The 21,496-nt window shown below is 33.9% G+C and overlaps 1 protein-coding gene across 3 annotated transcripts in view; it reads right to left on the bottom strand.

Moving 5' to 3' along the window:
• Positions 1–21,496, bottom strand: part of TSC22D2 (TSC22 domain family member 2) — a 53,902-nt gene that overhangs the window by 15,173 nt on the left and 17,233 nt on the right. The window contains exon 2 of one of the 3 annotated variants that reach the window (XR_005792143.1): positions 12,545–12,703. The exons of the other annotated variants lie outside the window; for them this stretch is intronic. The gene's annotated coding sequence lies outside the window, so the exon portion shown is untranslated. The remainder of the gene's footprint in view (positions 1–12,544; positions 12,704–21,496) is intronic. 3 annotated transcript variants of the gene reach the window in all.

Below are 21,496 nucleotides of genomic sequence, written 5' to 3'. Positions count from 1 at the left end.
ACACACACACACACACACACACACACACACACACACACACACACACACATTCTCACTCTATTTATTCTTTGAGTCACCCATCCTACATGTGGGAATTTATCCTATAGATATTTTTACATACATAGGAAATAATATATTTACAAGGCTACTCATTATCGCACTGTTTGTAACAGCAAGATTTCTAATTAACAACAGGGAATTAAGATCATGGTATAGCCATCATGGTAGAGTATTCAACTGAATACTACTGATCTATAAAAAAGACCCCATAAAGATGCTTTTCTGTGTACTCAGATGGGAACAACGTACCCTGGAGATCTTTAAAAGTAAAGGTGCAGTATATGATCAGTTGTGTGAGGGGGATATAGATATAGATGTAGTATTTGCTTGTATGTGCATAAAGAAACTGGAAGTTTGTGCATACACACAAAGAAAGTGGTTATCTGTCTGGGAAGGCAGGCAGATGGGGGACAGAGATAGAAGATACTTTCATTGCACTTTGGAGAGTACTCAAAAACAAAACAAAGCAAAACAACAACACATTCCAAAATGAAAGTGACTCACAGAAGAGTTATTACCTTGTACAACGTGAACTCAAGACATGAACAAATGGCAGACAGGAAACAGAAAAGGGAGAAAGGACGGAAAGAGAGCCAACAACTCTACTTTCCTTATGAACCACTTCATTCCAGAAGATAGGTACTATGTTCAACATTCAAAATAACAATCAACGTAAGTCATATTTGTGATTTGTAAAATTTACTTCTTTGGCTTACAATGAATTATAATCACTTAAAAATATCATGTAAATAATGTTTATAACTCCTAGTATAGTTATTTCTGTTCAAAGTGACTCTGGTAAGAAAAAAATAAGTCTGTGATAAACATTTTTTTGATATAATAGGCTACATAACTTTATATAATAAAAATGTTACTTTAAAAGTACATTCCAGAGAAGGCATAGATAAGAATAATGTAATCTTTACCTTCTTTTTCCAGATCTCTTTACACTTCCAACTAAGGATATCTTGGGGGAATTATTTTAGTATTAAGCATAAAAATTCTGATAACGTTTTCTTGTAAAGCCACTCTAACAAAACAATTTAAAAACTAACCAAACTAAAATTCTTTCTCTTAAAACACTTAAAATAGAAGATGTAAAAATTTAGTCTGGAAAAACTGGAGAGTAATACAAAAGTAAAACATGCACAGCAATTTTACCACTATAATCCAAATATTCCAAATAAACTAAGAAAGTTTAATATTCTATTATTTCAAGTTAAATACTTAAATGTAAAATCATATCTACTTAAGATAAATGAGCTTATGCACTAGCTAGTTATTTTTTATCAGACTAACATTAGGCAAGGTTTGACAGGATGAAAAAGTTATTTTCTTCCTTTGAGTCAGACTGAAATAAAAAGGGTGTGAGAAAGGGGTAGGAGGAGGGTGGCATTTTCTCTAATGTTGGAGTGCTTACATTTACAGCAGGTTCTCTTGAAAGAGATTTCATTGGACTATTTACACAGCAGCAATAGGTTATCTGATGACAGCATAATCCATTAGTGCGAAGTGGCTTAAACCCAAATTAAAAATCTGACACTACAGTCCTGGTTACTTTAATTTACTTCCTGAAGACTGGGAAGCCAGTATATGACTGACAATTATCTAGACTGAGATATACATTGGCATGTAGGAGTAAAAAAGGAAAGAGAGATTAGAAAGGATTTCAAATGTTGCCAACTGATGTCTAGCCCAGAATACCTTACAAAAATAATGTGATTATACTGAAAGGGAGTAAAGTAGATGTAGTCCTGTATATTCATTCTAGATATTCTAAAGCCATTCTTTTAGTTGCTAAGATAGAAGCTGATATTTGACCAACTTCTAAAAACATCAGAATTGGTGATTAAAGTAAACCTTAATTTAACAAAAGATCGGTTTTTCAGTGATCTGAAGGATGATCCTTCCTAGAAAGATAGAAAATTTAAACAGAAAAAGACAGAAAAACCAAAAAAGTCGTATGTGAACGAGGACATTAAAAACACCTAAGAGTGCAAATTACTTCAGCTGTGTTAGGAAAAGGATATGTTTAGCAACCATTTTGTAGTAAAAATCAATTCTCCTTTAAAAGGTTAACAATAGGGGCGCCTGGGTGGCGCAGTCGGTTAAGCGTCCGACTTCAGCCAGGTCACGATCTCGAGGTCCGTGAGTTCGAGCCCCGCGTCAGGCTCTGGGCTGATGGCTCAGAGCCTGGAGCCTGTTTCCGATTCTGTGTCTCCCTCTCTCTCTGCCCCTCCCCCATTCATGCTCTGTCTCTCTCTGTCCCAAAAATAAATAAACGTTGAAAAAAAAATTTTTTTTTAAAAGGTTAACAATAGCATTCCTTCCCTTTGACTATGAACAAATAATAGCACTTTCAATACCTAAGGAAGTTTTCATGGTGCAAGTGTATGAAAATGAACAAAACTGGAGAAAGAACATGATAGAAAAGAATGTCAAGGGAAATAAAAACAGTAACAACAACAACAAAAAAACCAACCAAACACTCAATATTTGTGTTTCATTTCAGAGACCAACAAACATGCAGTGGACCTATTATAAAAACAATCTTTTTATATAGCTAAATACACCTAACGTTTCTAAAAGTAATTCAGAATTCTTCAGCAAGGACATAAAAATGGGTCAAAGAAACAAAAAATCAGAACCAGCTTACTATTTCTAATGCTAACATTTACATTATTCCCTCCCATTCCAAATGCCTGCTCAACTTTTAAAGCGGATATCGAAAACTCCTGGAGACTCTCCGTGGTTTATTCTCACACTTTGCTCATACTGTTTCTCATTCTCTAAATACTTCTGTGGAAATTCTACCATTCTTTTATGGCTGTCAGCTCAAATATTTTCTTTTCTGTAAAGGCTAGTTTTCTAACCTTTCTAGAAGTAGTATAGTCAGTCATGTCCCACACTATCCTTATGGCTCTAACCATGTATCTACCATAGACTGTGTTCTAATAGCTCTAATACACAAAACCTACCATGGGCTGTCAGCCATCTACTAAAGAATGCTGTAGAAGCCTGAACTCACAAATTGTATAGTTGGAATTTGAGTCCTAAATATATCATTTACTACTTTACCTCTGGGGCCTCTTTCTTCAGTTCTAACATAAGATAACTGTACTAGACCACCTCCAAAGCTATTTCCCATGTTTAACGGCAAAATTGACTTTTCCCATAAGTAGTCCTTGCCATCTAATGGACATGGTTAATGCTTCATTTTAGCTAAACTCAAAACAAACAATTTGGGAAACATTCCTTAATCTCGTTGCTCATTTTCAGTCTGAAATGAAACTTGCCATATCTTCTTGCTGGCTAATATCTAATTCATACATCTAGGTAATCCAAATTCCTTTAGAGCCAACAGAGCATAATCTTGAACAAACTTTGCCTCTAATTTCCTATGTAGCCAAATCTCAGTAACATTTATCTTTCTAGATGACACTTTTATAAAAAATGATAAATTCTCATGTCTCCTCTGCACACTGCCCAATGCTCAATGAACACTAGTTGGAAGATTATGAAGTTAGATGATGTCCACCAGTGGGAAGATCACTAGATATGGAATTAGCACACACATGCTGCATCTTGGCCTCACCTCGGATTTGCTGTGTCCTGAGGCTAGTTACTCCCACTGGGCTTTCTCTGTCATTTAGTTTCAAAGGTTTTTATGGAACTTAGTGTAACCTTCACATCTGGGGTTTTTTGGTATGTGTGTGAGGTGGGGGTAACATGGATCTTAAAAAAAAAAATAAAAGAACTAAGCCAGTAAGGAGGGGGGAGAAGAAATATCAGGATACTGCAAAATGCTCGGTCATAGGTATTAAGCAAGGAAAAAGTGAAACAGTTTTTATAATTGAAGCACAGAGGATCTATGAAAGATCAGAGGGATGATAAAAGAAAGAGATTCACCTATATAACAAAGAAAATGCCACGGATGGCTGCAGTTTCTTTAGCTTGGAAGCAACTAGGAGTAGGGAGATGGTTAATGTGTCATAGGAAGATGGCTAGATTTTAGAGGGCAGGGGCCAAGGAGTGAGTAAAAGAGGAACCTGAGAATAAAGGTGAGAAAGAGAGAAATTTAAGTTTCACTTGGGACTGTTGAATTTTGAGACCTTTGGGATATAGATTCTGGTGGAGAAATATAGAAAGAACGTTGCTGGAAATAGGTATCTAGAACTGTAGAGTAATCTCTGGCCTAGAAGTCTAGATTTGAGAGTTTTTGGAATGTGGTAGTGGCCCAAAACCGTGAGAGGTGAGCTTGCTTATTAAACACTGAAAAGACAAATGGGGCCCAAACAATGGAGAACACTAAGATGAAGAGTTAATGGAAGATGAGCTTGGGAAGAAACTACCCTTCTTCGGAAAGCTAACTATTTCTTTCATTGAATTGAAAGGCCTCACAGTTGCCTTTTTTCCATCTCCAGCATTCTATATACTATTATTTTTTAAAAAGTAAACAATTCTTCCTGAAGCACCTGGGTGGCCCAGTTGGTTAAGTGTCTGACTTTTGATTTTGGCTTAGATCATGATCTCACTGTTGTGAGATCCAGCCCTAAGTTGGGCTCCACAATGGGCGTGAAGCCTGCTTGAAATTCTCTCTCTCCCTCTCCATCTGTCCCTCCCCTGCTTGTGCAACAAACACATGCACGCATATGCGTGCTCTCTCTCTCAAAAAATAACAGATCTTCTTGAAAAAATCCTCTCAATCTCATTTTCTCAATGAGGCCTAACCAAATGAGTGAAAATGAGACAATCCCCCTGAATACGAAACGCCAAATACCAGTGAAGAGCAACAGAGATAATTTTGTTTATCCAAAGCTAATCTTTTCACTTATGCCCAATCTTAAAGATACAGAGATGTTATTTATAAAAGCTTTTTAGAAAAAGCATACATAATTGTATGGACAACATACGTGACAAAGTAAAATTCTATCACGCTAGCCCTGAGGATTTTCTGATCAAAACTAGCTTGTGTTTTTAGGTTATTAACTAGTCTTTCTTCGCCACCTTATGTCTCTTCCTAATCTGTCCCAAAGTCCAGGGATAGTAATAAATAAAATGAAGGTTACCAATGCACTGTTTCAAAATAGGGATAAACCCAGAAGAATAAAAGTATCACAAAGTTTTTAAAGAGACAGATGCTTTATTCTGGTTTAGACTAAAGGAACAGTCATCAGCTCTTAACAAAATGAAGAGAATATCTTATCAGGGAAAAACTCTGGTCTATTTTACTTTTAATAAATCAATAAATATTTTCCAATTGGGATATTTAAAAATTTTGGATTGGCTTGGGTGTAAGCAAAAAATTAAATTGCTCACTTTCAACAAATATAAAGTATTGTGAATATATGCCCAGAAGAGCGTAAGTTGTCTAGGTCATCAGTTACCACTTGCTTACTTCTCTTTTGTTCTCTACCTCATTCTGGGGGCAAGACACCTTCCTTCTTAGCAGCTGCCTAAGCAAAAGACTAAATTCTCAAAGAATAATAAAGTGGTTTTAAGAGCACAGGATTCAGAAATTAGACAAGCTTGTTTTAAATCCCAATTCCACCACCTTCTAGTGGGGTGATCATAGCAAGTTAACATACTAAAACCAGTTTCCTTGTCTGTAAAATGGGGTTATAGTTGTACCTGCCCTAAAGGATTGTGTGATGATTATGACATTTGTCAACACTAAAAAAATAAACACTAAAAAAATAATTAGTTCCTTCTACTGTTTGGATAAAATTTGGACTGACAGTATAAAAGGTTACTATTCCAGTGTATCTTAGATCACGAATGAAGCAGTGAGGTACAAATAAAAATCAATTATGATTAGTATTACACCTCACCCAAAGAACGAAATAATGCCAGTTATGCCTTAAATTTACTTGATTCCTTTGTAGTCAATGAGTCAAATGTTAAAGATTTAAGGCAGTCACAAAATATATGCTATAATAAAAATTGCTTGAGATTTAAACTTACATCAATATTTATTAAGCACAGCACTCCTGTGGATTGAACAATAACGACTGTTTAGCATAAAAATAATCTTAACTTACTGTGGGAGATATTTCCAAAGGCCACTGATATATAACTGAATTATTTCAACATAAAAATTTCAAAAAAAAAAAAGTGCTTAACTAAAAATCTCCTGTGCGTTCTTTTAGTGTTATATGATATTTCAACAATTAAATATTACTGAAAACAAATCAGAAGAGTGGGACAAGTACTGCTTTGCTTCTATACATCACTCCAGTTGAGAATCACTGCTTTAGAATTACTTAATTCAAAAAGAGATTCTGACAGGACAATGAAGAAAAGGATAAAGCAGCACTACTATAAAATCTAAAGGGTTGTTATGTCCTTGAATTTTTCTCGGTAAATATAATACTGTGATATAGACATGGTAAATGATAGAATTTTACAATCATTTGTATACTTCAAATTGGGTAAAATTATTTATGATGAATTCTAAGAATTACATCATGACCCAAAATTTGTTAAATCAATTTAGATTCTAGCGCTAAGACACAGTCATCTGAAATGGAAATGTTTCACCTACATTCTCTTTGCTCTCTTCCTTTCTTGCCAACAGACCCCACCCTTTTCATTCTTCCATAAATAATTGTTTTTGTTGTCTCTATTGAATGTTCATCCTTGAATTAAACTGTAAAGGGAGGAAGTGTGTTCATCTGGAGGGTCTACTAATTATAACACTTTGCATGAAGTTGATATTAAACATTTAATTGAAAAAAAAAGATGGAATAAAATAGTATTAATGTTATCTAATTGTATTTTGTAAGTTAGCATGAACTTATGTTATGTGGGCTAATCGTGCCAGGAAAAAGAACTAATAAATTACCCATTAAAATTTTTTTTTTTCTTTAATGTTTACTTATTTTTCAGAGAGAGACAGAGCAGGAGTGGGGGAGGGGCAGGCAGAGGGGAGACAGAATCTGAAGCAGGCTCCAGGCTCCAAGCTGTCAGCACAGAGCCTGACACAGGGCTCGAACTGACAAACCATGAGATCATGACCTGAGCCAAAGTCGGCCGCTTAACTGACTGAGCCACCCAGGTGCCCCATGAAATTACCCATTTAAATATTAGAAACTAATGAGAAGGATATCCCTAGAACATAGTAAAAACGGGCATGTCTCCTGAGAAATCTTTTCTCATTGACTAAAACATCTTAAATAAAAGGTCAATAAACCTTTTTTTTTTGTGATGTTCCTTGCCTCTGGTTGCTACTCACTGAGGAGGAAGAAAGGGTACTAGTTTCTATATAACTGGCAATTGAAGTAAATAGAAAAATGGTTTAAGTCTGAGGAATAGAATAGCTAGAGTTCTATGTACTTTCAGGTTACTTCTGACAAAATTATGCCAGTGAATCGCAGCAGTTCCATAGAAGTGATCATGGTAATGACAAAACTCATAGAAGACTTTGTGGAAAATAAAGTGGACTTTAAAACTCCTAAAGATCTTTTGGATAAAAACCTCGACAAAGATCTTTTACATTAGAATCATGGACTTAGGGAAAATAATTTTGTGAACCTAATGAAAGGCTTAATTGTATAAACATATATCATAAATATCCATGTGTGAGTTCTCTCAATTGCCCAATATCATTCTATACAGATGATTAAAATAGAATCTAAAGAGAAGAAATGAAAAAAACCAAAAAAAACCCAAAAGCTATCTTGAAGGTGGAAAGAGACCACAGGCTTGCTAGTTTGGTTAGATCAGATAAAGAAGACAATTCAAATTGGCATGACTTTAAGGATGTCTCACAAACAAGTGGAAGTTCTAAGTGAACTAGATCCAGGAGTCTGAAGAAATTCATATGTACAGTACTTTGCTCTTTTTACACACTGGTGGATCAAAGCAGTATAAAGGAGTCCTGTGAAACCTTTGCATCTTTACTAGAATCAATAATTATGAAGTAGGAGAGCATTCTTGTGATCTCTAAGATGTTAAGCAATGTCTCCTTACCCATTTTTGGAAAAAAAACTTTAGAAATGCATCTATATAAACACCGATGATTTATGGCTACGAACTGCAATCCATATTCTTAATTATTTCAGCTATGAAAACACTAAATTAGAAAATGTTCTCACTTGAAGGTTTCCACAGAATACGCAATACAGCTTTTATTTTTACATAAACCTAATCTCTTTACTCAATGCTTTCAGTGATGGCAATCATCTGATTTTTCTGCTTCATATTTTAGATTTTCTGATATACGGGAAGAATTTTTACAAGGTTTAAATATGAACTGTAAAAAGACCAGGACACCATGATCAACATCACTGGGGGTGTTCAAAGGCTAGAGAACAACTAAGAAGGTATGTTATACACAGGAGACAAGTATGAGACAAGTGGTTGGCATAAATGACCACTAAATTCCCTTCCAAGTCAGATTTATAATTCTAGACTCAGAAGATAAACTCAGAGATGGTAGTGAATAAAAAAGGCTTTGGCTCTGGAGTCATACCCAGGTTTGAATCTTGACTCTATCACTTTTATAATATGACTTCACACAAGTTATTTGGCCTTTCCAAAGAATAATGATAGGATCAGACAATAGTATTCCGTGAGATAATGCATTAGTGTCTGGCACATATTAAATGCTTAACATATTAACTATATAATTTGTATGAATAAGGTAGAGCGGTCAAAAGCTAAATATCATAAAATACACAGGGAACACTAACTTAGGAGTGAGATGATGTGGTTTCTACATCTGACTCCTGCCTGTAATGTATAATTTCTAACATTCTTCCCAGTTACTAACTTTTATGATGCTACATTTCAGGGGGATTTTAATGTATTTAAACATTTATCAGATGCTGATTATGGAGACACATTACAGAATAAACATTACCCCAGAATTTATGAATGTAAGTGTGGGAGATAGACAAGTTAGAGGTATGATAAATGCTATGACAGGGTAAGATTTTAGAGGGTGTTTGGGGAAACATAATCAAGATCTAGGGTCAGGAAAGAATGTTTAGTAATGGAAGTGCCACAGTTAGGTGGAGAAAAGGACACACAGACAAGTAAAAAGACACAACAGTAGGTACAGTTAGCCATGCTAGAAAACTCAAATAATGAAGACCAGTTAGAAGATTTCTGCATTTCCACGTAAGAAAGGACTGTGTCCCAAATGGGAATGAGAGAGATGGATAGGCTGAAAAAATACTCAGGAGGTAGACGTGGCAGTACTTTGCAATTAACTGGCTATGGGAGAACACAGAAATTTGAATGTTAAGGAGAAATGCCTAGGTACAAGTTTAGAAATGCCACAAGTTTAGTGCCTAGAGCATATAGATGGATTCCTATAATACACAGATGACACTCAGAACCATCTACATGTTCTTAGCATGGTGAAGAATGTGAGAAGAGGGTATTGACAGCATCCTGAGGACACTAATTAATACTTAAAAGGACAAACAGAAAGGCAAAGCCTGCCAAGGGGACTGAGAAGAAACCAGTGAGCTAAAACGAAAAACTAGAAGAGATGGTATCAGAGATATCAAAATTATCAGTCACAAATTTAAAACCTATGACATGCCAGTATCAGCTTTGTACAAACTGGAGAAATTTGTGGAATACTAAAAACTATTTAAAAGCTACATAACTGTGATCGCAATTGTTGCTATGCTTGCATATGTACTCAAAGTCTGGAAGGGAATATGCAAACACCGAGACAGTAATTGTGTTAAACACTTGGATTAGGTGTGATGGCTCTTATTCTGTTTCCCAAACATTCTGTGTTTTAATTTTGAAAAGGTGAATATGTTACTACTAAAGAAGCTGGGGTTCAAATATATTACTGAAAAAAAGACTTCTAAATATTCTCATGTTCTGATGACCTATCAAATTGTCGTACACCTTAATCCATGGTCTTGAAGAAATTAAGTTTATACTTGATATGCAGACTAGTTCAACTTAACTGAAGAGTAAACAAATTCTTACAGTTTTACTGGTTTTTGTTTTAAGCAGTACTATTATTGTGGATTTAACTTAAAGTCCTACTTAGAACTTTATTATAAACACTTAAAAATAGGAAAAGGTTGTAACGTTTGAAGCTCATCTGAAAATAAAATTAAACCAATAGAAAAGGATTTACACAAAGTAGGGACTCAAAATAAAAACCATGTGTCTAAAAAATAAATTTTGCTGCACACGTGTTTTAAAAATAAACACTGACGAGGTATCTTAATAGAATTTTTCACAACTAAGGGCAAACGGGAAACTGATATAGCACTTAGTAGAAGGTTTTACAGGAGATTCATTCCCCTACCCAAAGAAACATTTGCAGTTCAAAGTAGATTTTTAAACTGCTTCCCATTGTTTGCTATTTATAAATCCTAAATATCAAAGGGCGAGTTCCTTAATGGTTACACTTGGTACAATACTAAATACTAAATACTTCTAACACATACATAGTTGCTTAAAATCACAAGCATTAAATTCGAATAGAAGTTATTTTCGAATGCAATACATATTTAAATAGCAACTTATCAAATTAGTTTTTTGGACAAGTGCTTTAAAAGATGGTTTTATAATAAAGGATGACCCATTGCTACTTAGGTTCAAAGGAAATCAAATTTATATATTCACGTCTTCACTCAATATAAAATTCTCCCTTATCCTTTAAGCTCCCCAGGGTTACTCTCTGCATACCGACATACAATTGAGAGTCATAGTTCCAGTTAGAAAGCTAGATTTGAATCCCAGCCCCACTACTTAATGGCTATGTGACATGAGCAAGTTACCCAATCTAAGCTTTCAATTTCCTTCTCTGTAAACTGAGGATACTACCTACATAATACAACAGTTGTGAAAATTAAATAACATGCCAAAAATAGGTAGCGGTAGTGCCTGATACATAGTAACCACTCAGTAGCAAAACTAAATTACCCTGTGGAGAAATCCAATCAACATTTGAGCACAGAGACTGACAGTATGAAATTCCTAAACTAAAAGTGGGTAGGCTCTGATTTGTTCCATCAGTCTAATGATCACTTATGATAAATCAGCCTTGGATAAAATTCAGTTAAGAGTTACAGAATCAGTGTACTCATTAAAAATTTCTTTCCTACACCATGTAGTTAGGTATATTACAAGGCTGTGTCTCTTAAATACATTCACTAACAAATGTTATTCAACTGTCTTTGAAAATCTGACAAATGCTCTGAACCTTTCACCAAAAACTGAACATAAAGTTTCATCCAAAATTTCACAGGGTTCACGATCCCTTGAGGCCCACTCACCCACTGACTACCAAAGATGGATATCCTACACTAAAGAAATTAGAAATTGTTTTCCTAATTACCCAAGGTATATAGAATTATTGTAGTAAAGGAAAAAATAAAAACTAAAAATCTTATAGAATATGGGACAATTATTAGTTTGTGATATTTCCTTCCAGACTACTATTGATCGTAATTACTGCTTTAAGAAACTTAAGTTTATATAATATGATCAAAGTCATGTAATACAATCAGAAACAATTTAGAATATTATTCAAAAGATAGAATGTATGTAAGGGAGAGACTAACATATCTCTGGTTGAGAATAAAGTTAGACACAGATATGGTAGCCTATTTATATAATTTCAAAAAATCTTTGATACACTTACAGGATATGTACACCATACTTTAATGAACATACTTTTTCTACAACTTTATGACCTTGGACATAAAAAACTTAACCCAAATATGCAAAATATGATGATGATCTTTTGAAGACTGAAGATTAAGATCTTATCCTAGTCTAAACTGTATTTTCCTAAGAGTCTCCTACAAAATACAGCTGTGTAAAACAAAGTGAAATAAGAAGACCTATAAAACAAGTTTAAAGATTTTTGTTTTCCAAGCAGAATACAATGCTGAAAGGAAATGTTTTATTTTCAGGGCATACAAAAAAGTATATTGACTTATAAGTTTATCATTTTCATTTAATATTGGTTCTTAAGACAGGAACTGAGAAAAATTTCCTGGCTTTACTTTTACAGACATCTAGCAGAAAAATGCCTTTTATTAACAAAAAATAAAATCCCAGAAGCAATAAAAGTAATTTAAACTATATTGTATGAAAAATGGATGTAAGGTGGTTTGTTTTTTTCTAATAAAAGATTAATATATTAGTTCTCAAATCTCTCCTGGGATAATAACTAGAAAGTATCTGGGGGCTCTTAACTACACTGTGAACATCTACAGCAGATGTAATAGCAATATTTAAATAATGTTACTATAGCACAGGATGTCACTTTATTTTTTAAACTGATTATTTATTAAACACCACTGCAAAGATACGGCCTTCAGCCTCATGAAATTTTGAAAGGATTACATACCCCCAAGTATTTAAAATTCCAAGTTTGAACTTATATTTAGTACTATACTCTTAGTTATACAATGTGCTCATTTTGTTCATAAATATTCATCTCAATACAATAACATCAGGTATAATACATAAAATCTAATCCATTAAGTCTTACCAATTTATGACCTGATGAGACACTCTTGTGGACAACATTCAGTCCTTAGAAGCTAGAATAACCCTCCAACCATGTGAGGGCATCACAACTTTTAAACTTTCGGCTTTCGATCATTATTATGTCACATTCCTCCTCCGATGCTGAATTCTAAAAAAAATTCTAGCAAAGAGTTTAAGTAAATAAGTGTTTTAATCAAATAGCCTTTAAAAATCTTTTATAGCAAAGTTTTATGTTTTACCATGATTACACAACTGATATTTTGTACTTAAAATTTTTTTAATGTAAAATAATTTCATATTTAATCTGGATACTTCAAACTTTAAATTTCAACATGGACTTCAGGCCATCAGGAATACTTGTTAGTAAAGAGTCAAGGAGAAATGGAAACCAATTAAAGGTTTAAGATCATGATCCAGAAATTATGATGTAACACCATTAACTTGCTACAGACAGTTTTGTAGTCCTGTAGAATGGCACTTGAATCTATTATCTGGTTCACATCCACATGATTTTCTAGACTTACATACAGCACACGTGGCTGGATCAGTAATAATCCATACTGATCATTTAAATGCTCAAGACAGCATTCAATTTTTATACCTAAATCCTAATCTGTCTCTACCATCTCCAACTTAAAAATTAGACAACATGATAGAATAAAATTTTATTATGCATTTTATATAACAGACATAACAATGTATCCTGTTCAGAAGTGGTCCTACAGCTCATCTGTGTGTGGGCAAAGAATAAAATTAGGGGTAGGAATATTTAATAAATGATAAAAAATTACTTAATAATCCTGAATTTATTAAATTTTACAAGAAAGCTTTCAATTGGGCATCTATTTTAATTGTTGAAGGGTAATATTTGTAACATTTTCTATCTAGTGTGAATACTCATTTCTGTTTTTAGTTGCCAGTAATCCACAGAAAAGGCAGCCCACACATTCATGGGCACATTTTTGCCAATTTAAATTATCCCTCTAAATAAAAAGACATAACAGGGCAAGGGAAAGGGGGGAAAGGAAGCCATTACTGAGGAAGATCAATATATGCAAAGCCACAGAAAACTCAAAGACAGCATTGTAAAGGAAACTCTGCAGCAATCTCCAGAAATATTTGACCCAAATGTAGAGGGTTGGAGTTATGCTGTTACAGATTTTAACTTTTAATGGATTTTTTTCTATCACACACAGTCTTTAAAAGTCTCCTACACAATCTGAAGAACTATTAGAATTTTTCCAATTTATAAATATCTTTCCAAATGTAATCTCACAACACATTTGACTTCAATAAAATCATACAACTTTACTATCTTTTGTCAAAGTACAGCCTTATAATGTAATCACCTGGTGAAGGCAAAAACCCATAACGATGAGGTAAGTAGTAGTTTAAAGTCGTGGTCATTTCATTAACATATTATCAAAACATTTTAAGCAACTCTTGTCTCCTGTCAACCACAATACTACCATGATTTTAAAAAGTCCTTTTTGATCATGTACTCTTTTATGGGACAAGTCCCATGAGAAGACACAATACCCAGACATATGTAGCAGAGTAAATGCTTCCTGAAATATATGTACCTGTAATGCTGGTAATTTGCTTGTCTGTAAAGGCTCTGATGGACTGGCCATTTAAAAGCCACACTACCTGACCCTCTGTTAAAGGGCCTGCCAACAATAAGCATTGTTAACGATAAATGCCTGGAAAGATTCTGGAATAAAGAATCACACCAGTCATATAAAGCAAACTTAGTTATTTTATTATGGAGCTTATAGAAAAAAAAAATTTAAGGAGTATGTGCATTATACGAATGTATGGTAAATTTAGGACTTAAGAGCTACACTATATTCAAAAATACAAAATTTTGCTTATCAGATTTTTCCCCCAGCATGTATTTTCAAAATTAGCTGCTACCAAGTACAGGGGTCACATCTGAAGGGTTTCAATGACTAAATTCCAAAATGTAGGAAATCCTTATTAAAAATGTGAAATAAAATTGGGTAACTGAATCGCTTGTAGATGAACATAGTTAAGACTAATCAGATATTCTTTTTAAAATTAGAATTCTCCCCAAAATGAATATTTATTTAGAAAGTTGTTCTAATAGATCAATCATAATCTTGAATCTCTGGCAAGATTGCTATCAAAAACAAATTCTGAACATTTCCTATATTTATCATTTCCTTCTTTTTCAATTTGTGAGAAGGAAAAATCCCATTTAACCAAGTATGTGCTATTGAAAGTTCTTATGGTATAGTCCAGGAAGAACTAGGCTTAGGTTTACCATGATTTAGCTAATTTTATGGCAAATTTATATTGATAGAACAATGTAGAGAGCACAGGGGCAAGAAAGTGGATGATCTACAATTTCCAAGTCATCTGAAAACCGATACGCAAAATCAAACAAATCTGCAAGAGTTCCTAAAGGAACTTGCTATGTGAATAAATGTGCTTAGGTTTGGTCTGATATAAAATTTCACTTTCACGTGTAAACCACATCCTTAAAAACTTCACTACACTGTTTGGAGAAATCCTCGACATGATAAATCAATGCTTGCTTTTCTAAAGATCAGAAATGCTTGTTTTTTAAATGGAAAAAAGGGGGAAATGGGACAACTCTGTATGCTCCCAATAAAGTAAGTATATAGTCTTTCCACAGATTACATATTGGGGAAAGGAAGCTAAGAATATCAAAGATAAACTTACGGAAAAGTTTTAGTCCAAACGTACCTAACAGAATAAGAACACTGGAAAGACAGTGTGTTCTAAGAAACTCACATATAAAAAGACATACACAGTAAAGGAAGCCTATATCTGTGGATGAGCCAAGGCAAAATTTAAGATGATTAGCTATGTTAAAAATATTAAAGAAGGTGTTTAGCATGCTGTGCACTATATCCAATCCACCTTTTGGTGAAAGAAACACAAAATATATGGCTTAAAAATTTCATTCATACAGCTCTGAAAAATACCTCTAACAAAATAGGTTACTGATGTTTTTAATAGATCATGTTCATTCATAAGTGATTTACACTCCTCATTCTTTCAAAAGGAGTAGAAACAGCTTATAGAGGATTAAAATAAATTAATTGGGAGTTGGAACAGAAAATAAAAATGGAAAACAGAGTAGGTCGAAGCCAATTATATGTTATTTAAATACATATGTGATAAGGAATGGCAGGCTTTGTTAACAGAAGGCAGGATATCTGACTGAGCTTTTATTAATAACAGCTAACATAAGGAAATATAACTGCTCTTAAAATTTAAGAGAGCATCACATATTACGTTTTTAAGAGTTAATATCTCCTTCTTGAAACATAATATAACCATCCCAAACATACATTTAGCAACATTTTCCGAACTAAGTTAGTAATACCTAAAACAGAAACAGGTGCTGCAAATAAATATTCTGAAGCTCAATGGTTAATAGTCACTTTGAACAGAAGGAGTGGGATTAATCAGACAATACAACTCTTCCGGAACTCCTTGTTACCTTCAAATAGTGGGTAGACCCCAGGGCAAGAATACTTTCTTTACCCTGACATTACCCACAGGGAGATATACAGTAAGACACACTTTTGGCTTCCAAGACACTGGTTACATATACCACTGTTTCTGGGTCAAATATCAAATTAAAAACTGAAAAAAAAAATAACAATCAGCACCTTCCAAATCTTTTGGTATTTATAATCAAGGATCTTTAAACCTTGAAAACAACCAGGAAACAAAATTGCATAAAAATGCTATTTATTAAGGATATATATCAAAACATATTCTAAATTATTACCACCTATTTAAATTTATTTCTGTCAAATATGAAAAATGTTTTAAGAGTATTCAACTGAAACCTAAACACAGAAGATAATTTTTGGTACACTAACACATTTAAGTGCTTTATATCCATCACAAAAATCTAATATATTTCCTGATTTAATTAATTAATTTATTTTTTTCAATATATGAAATTTATTGCCAAATTGGTTTCCATACAAAACCAAGTGCTCATCCCAAAAGGTGCCCTCCTCAATACCCATCACCCACCCTCCCCCTCCCTCCCACCCCCCATCAACCCTCAGTTTGAGTAATTTAGAATATTAGTACGAGTATGCGTGTGCACACATAAATAATAAAGAAAATGCCAACTAGAATATAGTCAGTCATTTCATCTAACTACGTACCAACCCAAATTAAGGAAACAAAAATATAAAGTAACTCCACTTGGTATTTGTTTCTTCCTAAAAGGCTGCCAAACTATCTGGAAGTTTAAATACACTGAGTGAAGTGTGAGCTTAAAATTTTAAATTGTTTAAGACTAGAAAGAAAACAAAACAGATGCTATATATATTTGTTCTGGCTCAACAACTTCAGGCTATATTTAAATATCCTCATCCAAACAAGTTCAGTAAAAGTTTTTCTTAAAAAGCTTTGTTAGAGTTCTAGATTCCATAGAAAAAAATAAATTGGGTTTAGCAAATTAGTTTACACACTAATACACACATACAAGTTTCTGTTCTATTCAAAGGTTTGGTTTACTTAAAACTATTCTGGTGAAAAGTAAAAATAAATTAACAATAATAAGACCTTACCAACACTTTCCACTTATTTCAACGGTTTCTCAAATTTTACCCTGAAAGTAATTACCATGACCTCTCAGAGTAGGCTTTGGTGACTTATGTTAAGAAAACTTACTAACTAAAGAAGAAGGTGGTAAACACATGAGCAGAAGCATATAATAATGGATAAGCTGTTAAAAATTTATCATCATCAATTTTGAAGTCTGGTCATGTGATGAAAATAATGTCAGCAAGTCAGGTGTCCCATTTCAGCCAGCCATAGAAAAGCTAAGAGAGGAAAAGAAATGCTTAGAATCCACCAAACATCACATCAAACAATGAGACGCAGATCTATGGTTAAAAATCTGGTAGCAGATAATTCACCTTACACAACTATCAGAATAAAATTAGGAGGATACAACAGAATATAAAGGATAGCAATTACATAATTTGTAACCCCAAAGGTGAGTAAAAAGGTCTTCAAATTACACTACTTTTTCCAATTCCAGATTAGAATCCCAACTTAATATGTATGTATAAAAATCACCTAACAGAAAAAATTGGTACATGAATACACTTGCATTTCTGTTCTAAGGGACACACCCACATTAATATCCACAGGTTCTTCTCTTGCCATTACCCACCCCGCAAGTCTGAGAAATAAAAGACATCCCCTTGTAACATTTTTCCAGCCCCAACAGTTGTTTCAGCTGGATTTTAGGCATCTTGCCTATCTCCTCTCCCCAACCCTGACAATACAGACTAACTAGGCAGATGTGTTTTACCTTATCATTTTATCCAGAATACTAGCACTCCTTTTTTGTGGTGAACATTTAAACTTTTAACAATCCCAGAGAAGACTAATACAAGAGAAGTACTTAATTACATGAGAAGGAGGAAAAAAGACAGGTGTTTGATAATTAAATGTGATCTATGATCTTGTATTGGCTCTTGGATCAGGTAAAAAATGGTAATGAAAGACATTACTGGGACAACTGCAAAATCTGAATATAAACTGTGTATTAGATAACAGTATATTAAACTTGAATTTGCTAATTATACTGTTGTTAGATAATAGAATCTTCTTATGCTAGAAGTATTTTTGGGTCAAACGCACAGGATGTCTGCAACTTATTCTTTTTAAAAAAAAATTTTTTTTTTCCAACGTTTATTTATTTTTGGGACAGAGAGAGACAGAGCATGAATGGGTGAGGGGCAGAGAGAGAGGGAGACACAGAATCGGAAACAGGCTCCAGGCTCTGAGCCATCAGCCCAGAGCCCGACGCGGGGCTCGAACTCACGGACCGCGAGATCGTGACCTGGCTGAAGTCGGACGCTTAACCGACTGCGCCACCCAGGCGCCCCATGCAACTTATTCTTAAATGGTTCCTAAATAATATGTCAGGGTCATAAAGCAAGTATGACAAAATGTTAATGAATGCTTAATCTTGGTAAGATTATTGGAGCTTTTTATTATTCTTGTAATTTTTCTGTAAATTTGAAATTTTTTCAAAATTCAAACATGTTCCCTTCTTTTTTAGTTAGTAAAAGATATTCCCAGAATCTATCTTCTACTTTCCAAGATCACTTACCCTCTTCAGAGCTTTTCCTGTTCTCTAAAAGTAGATAATGTTTCCCAAGGTTATGGCTTGACCCTTTTACCCTACTCTGCTCACTCCTTGGCAAACTCAGCTTTCCCTAAAGCTTGAACTCTATATGCATATATACATAAATAAAACAAACAAATGGTTCTTAAATCTCATCTAGCCTTGGCTTCTCTACCAAGCTGCAAGTCTGCAGCTCCAGTTGTACCCTGAGTATTTCCACCTTGACTTTCCAGCAGCTCCATACATCCCAAAGTAGCTAAAACCAGAATCTCATTACTATTTTCTCCTTCTCAAACCAATATTTTTACTAATTCTTCCTATTGGTACCATCATTCTCTCAGTCAATTAGGTTCTAGACTCTGGAGTCAAATATCCAGTAAGTTATAACATCGTGTAATTCCTACCTTCTGATAACTATTCTTTTCTCATCTCCATTGCCTAATTCAGGCCTTCATTACCTTTCTATTCTCTTTGGTCTCTGTCTAACCCAACATCTCTTCTCTGGTGTCTTCAAATGTTTTGTGCAACAAATTTAACCATCCTTACCACATATGCTCTATACTTACACGGTTGCTCACTGTATTACTCTAACTGGAATTCTCCCTTTCCCTCAGTTCTTTAACTCTGTATGAGCAAATTCTATTCACCTTTCAGGTTCCAACTCAAAAAGCCTCTTCCTAAAGAAGCCTTGCCCAGTACCTCCAGCTGTACTTGAGACATTCAAATGCTTGAATTTTAAATGACAGTTATCACTTTCAATCACGTGATGATTTTCTCACTTATCTTTTTCCATGTTAAGACCCAGCTCACTGGTTTTCCTATTGTGACCAACACTTAAATGCCTCTGGTACAGGATTCTTTTCTAAGAGTTTGCTAGTCTTCCATTCCTTAAGCAAATACACAGTTCTATGAGGTTTTCTGATAATCATGGCCAACAATGATAAAAGAGAAGTAGCACAATTCCAACGCCTTTCTTATCTCTTCTTTTCCATTTAGAACTAAGTGCGGGGAATAAAACTCCACAGAACAGGGATTTTAGAAGTAAATGGCTTTAAACCTCAAAGTCAACATTCCTGACATAAGCAGGAAGACAGCTGTTAACTGTATTAATATTAATATGTAGTGATGGAAAGACTTTTTTTTACAGAGCATGTGTCTACTTTAAGAAAGCAAGCTCAAGCCTCTCTGTTCAAACACCCACCTGACTGTCTGGGTAGAGTATAAAGAAAGTAGTTTTTAGCTACCTTTGTATTTAAAGTAACTAGCCTATAGAAATGGAGTATACTAAGTCTGTCACCATCTTTTCCTGTTTCTTTGAGATCTAAAAAGATTGTCTAAAATTACATTGGCTTTTGTGACAGGACTGTCACTTGCTGATCAATACCATAAAATGCAGGCAACTAAATACATCTAGGGATTTTTTTACTCCACCTATTTAACCTAAGTTTCAACTTTCCTGAATTTACACACAAGTTCTTTCAATTTCTAGTTTTCTACACATGCTTCAGACTGTTAAACTTATAAATGCTATCATCTGATAATACCTATAACTTCCTACTTTATTGTCTAAACATTTTATAAACATGTCTTTAGGTTTTTCTCTAAATCTGAGATCCAGTCCTAAAAGGTGACAGGTTACTAAAACTTTGTCCTCTAATTTTGTGTCTTTGATTATCCTCTACTGGATATCCTTAACTGGAATATGTCAAAATGTAATCACATAATAAATTACATAAGTACTATATAGAAATTATTAGAAAATATATCTGGGGTGCTTACAAAACAATTCAGGTTCATATCCTCAAGGTACTTCTAGTAAGTACAGAACATCTCCTAGTAAGGAAAGAATATTTAACTAGTAACAATTTCCAACAACTCATTATGGTGATTCTTGAAAATTATGTACTGCTGACCCTTTAACAACATGGGTTTGAACTGCACACATCCTACTTATAAGTGGATTTTATTTATAGTTGACATGTTATATTAGTTTCATGCGTATAGCATAGTAATTCAACATACCTTAATTTTTTATAGTACTATAAATGTATTTTCTCTTCTTTATGATTTTCTTAATAACATTTTCTTTTCTGTAGCTTAATTTGCAAGAATACCATATTTAATACATATAACGTACAAAATATGTATTAATCGATTGTTTATATTATTAGTAAGTTACACTTGGATTTTCAACTGCATCCAGGGGAAGGAGAGAAAAGGGCCAGTGTCCTTAATCGCTGCATTATTTAAGGGTCAACTGTAGTTCAGATCTACAACTGTGCAGAACCACATAGATAAATCTCAAACATGGGATGAAAGAAGACAGACACAAAATAAGGAACTACAATTTTGTGTCTTAATCTGGGTGCTGGTTACAAAAGTATGTTCAGTTGAACTGTACATTTATGAATGGTGTACTTTTCTGATAAAAATTATACTTCAATAAGAAGATTTTTTTAAAGTCCTATCACTAAAGCATTCACAAAAACTAGATTAGCCAAGTTCTAAAACCTGAGGTTTACCATCTGGGTAAGTACTAGGGGGTGTTAATGATGTACCCAAGCTTCTTGGAGGATGAGTAAAACAAAACAAATTATCTTATACAAGAAGCTTATTTCTGATTTACTCCTAACTTCAAAAATGAAATCTCATAGGAACAAAACAAAGCAATTTAAATGAAATTAGGTATCTAGCATAAAGATCAAAAATTTAGACACTCTTTAACTTAACTCATGTGCGCTATTTTCCTTATTTATTTCTCTTTAAATACTGGTGCTATCATAAGGAAGG

This window comes from Herpailurus yagouaroundi, unplaced genomic scaffold, assembly GCF_014898765.1.
Source record: "Herpailurus yagouaroundi ecotype Mexico unplaced genomic scaffold, PumYag 159, whole genome shotgun sequence".
Taxonomy (NCBI): domain Eukaryota; kingdom Metazoa; phylum Chordata; class Mammalia; order Carnivora; family Felidae; genus Herpailurus; species Herpailurus yagouaroundi.
This window is presented reverse-complemented; position numbering and strand designations above follow the sequence as displayed.